This window comes from Erpetoichthys calabaricus, chromosome 6 (genome assembly GCF_900747795.2).
Source record: "Erpetoichthys calabaricus chromosome 6, fErpCal1.3, whole genome shotgun sequence".
Lineage (NCBI taxonomy): Eukaryota > Metazoa > Chordata > Cladistia > Polypteriformes > Polypteridae > Erpetoichthys > Erpetoichthys calabaricus.
Window position 1 is genome coordinate 40,872,348 of NC_041399.2, and position 2,818 is coordinate 40,875,165.

Consider the following 2,818-nt stretch of genomic DNA (forward strand, 5'->3'; position numbering starts at 1 on the left):
TTGTTCGCCCACTAAGGTCTTCTGGCTATATATATATATCCATCCATTACCCAACCCACTATATCCTAACACAGGGTCACAGGGGTCTGCTAGAGCCAATCCCAGCCGACACAGGGCACAAGGCAGGAACCAATCCTGGGCAGGGTGCCAACTCACCGCAGAGCGCACACACACTCACTCACACCAAGCACACTCTAGGGACAATTTAGGATCGCCAATGCACCTAACCTGCATGTCTTTGGACTGTGGGAGGAAACCGGAGCACCCGGAGGAAACCCACGCAGACACGGAGAGAACATGCAACTCCACATAGGGAGGACCTGGGAAGTGAACCCATGTCTCCTTACTGCGAGGCAGCAGCGCTACCACTGTGCCAACGTGCTGCCATATATATATATTTTGTGGCGACCCGCCCCGGGCACTGACACCAATGGTTCAAAACACCACACTTTTATTATACATTTCTGCTATTTACAATGTCCCACACACAACCCAGTGCCCCTGCACCACACACCCTCAAGTCCAGGCCTCTCACAATGCCTCTCTTGCCTTCCTTCACTGCCTCCATTCCTTTCCTCCGAGCTCTGTCCTCTTCCACCCGACTCCAGCTCACGAATGGAGGGAGGCGGCCCCTTTTACAGTCCACCTGGACATGCTCCAGGTGCCTCCTGATGAGCTTCTGGCAGCACTTCCTGGTGTGGCGGAAGTGCTTCCCTTGCACCCGGAAGAACTCTAGGTGTACACGGTTCCTGGAGCGGCAGCACTTCCTGGTGAGGCGTTAGTGCTGATGTCCAGGGCTTCATAGGCATCTGGACATCAGCCCTGGCAGTGACCACGGGCCCCTATAGGGTTGAGCTTCCATGCTCTGTTCCTGTGGTCCCCATACCAACCAGGGTGGCTGCCCTCTTGTGTTCCAGAGGAGGCGTAGTCCCTCTTCTGGTCCTTCCAGGCGTCCCGGCTGGGTATTGCTCCCAGCCGCCTGCCACAATGTATATAATTTTCTGGAACCTGTCACGTTGTTTCTTTTTGTGTCATTTACTAATATTTACTGTACTGAAAGTGTTTGAAAAAAATCTGGAAACACTGTATTTAGGAATTAAAATGTACTATTAGTTTATGTTTTTTGAGCACATACTGTAAATTAAAATGAAGCTCTTATACAATACTTGAACATCAAGGGTCAAATCAGTTGAAACTTTTACAGACTAAAATACAAGAGCTGATCATTCATCCTAAGCCTTTCTTACATCAGATGCAGACATGTCTTTTGGTTGTGATTCTCCCAATCGACTATAAAGGTGGGGGGGAAACCCTAAAAAACGGCGATTGATTGATTTGTCAGTTTTAATCCGTATGGTGCATTACTCTGGCCTCCCTTAGGAGTAAAGCTCGACTAAAGATGGGCACTGACAATGCCTCCTCTGGTCGGTCTGCTTGTGGCGTTTCCTTCGTTGCTCCTTTTAAAGGCACAGCTGCTACTTTGTGCAGATCCCTGCTTCACTCCGGCTTGTGCATTAGCACTAAATTTGTTTTTCTAGATGAGAACGACAATCACCCAGAAGTCAATCAGACATTCTTGTTTTAATCAGTAATGGCAGTTATTCTAAATTTGAATTACAGGCCCAGTGGGTAATTTCATAAGGAAACAATTCCATGGTTTCAACAGAAATTCACCAACTACTCTGCAATTTAAATTAAAAAAAAAGAAAAAAAAAAACCCAGCAGAACACAAGTAGAATATGGATAAATCTTATGCAGTAGTTGCATAAGTGGTAACATAATAAAGGTGCATATAGTCATAATTCAAAAATAGTGACACTAAAACAGCCACTCCTTAACTCCTTGGGAAAAAAAAAGCTTCTTGTGTTTCTGCATTCCACTGAAGGTTGAAGATTTGCAAGTTAAAGTGGCAATATGTGCAGTAATGAAACTCGAACCTTTTAAAATTCAGCCAACAAGTCGGTGAACTTGTTTTTCTTGGAAATTTTCCAGTACAAAATTACATTTATTTTAGCTGGATTCATACAAAGTTCTTGTCATGTTATATGCCATTCCAGAAATAAAACTGATGATGTAGGAGAGTCACATTTTTCTAATTTGACAAAGAAATGACTGTGACGTTTAAAATACAGGACTCTCCAACATCGACAATACACAAGTCGAGATTGGTGAGTATCACGATCAGCCCTTTGGCTTTTTGATTTTTTTTGTCATAAGTCCCTCTTGACATCAAAAAATGATTCACACCATGCTGTAGAGGTTTGGGATGTTAGGGAATCTTGTGGTCACATCTATTTTTGTACACAATATGTTTAAATGAAGTTGGATGTCCCATAACACCATTTTGCTTTTGAGGGTTTTTTGTTGATGGTTGCTATGCTGTGCCTTGGGAGTGTGCGGCACATAACATATCCAGGTCAAGAAATATGCTAGGATTCTGATACTATAAAATAACAAAAAAAAAAAGCAGGTGAGGCCTTCAAAATGTCCCACAGAAAACAGGCCAGGAACCTGACTTGCCGGGCCCCAATATAGGCCTCACCCAGGCAAGCCTGACTCTAGGTGACTGGGAAACTTCAAGTCAGACTAGGCCCGAAAATGGAGAACAAGCTTTTAAAGTTCAAAAATAATAGCAAAGGTCTGAAAAGGCTCTAACCATGTCATTCCAGGTGGGGTAGAGCCAAGTCCACAAGAACTTTTATAAAATTGAAAATGTATCCACGAAAATCAGAAAGTATAACATAATGCTCAAAAGAGCAAAAAAGAGGCAAAATGAGTTGGTAACAAGGCAATGTGAAAGCAAACAAGTCCTCATACA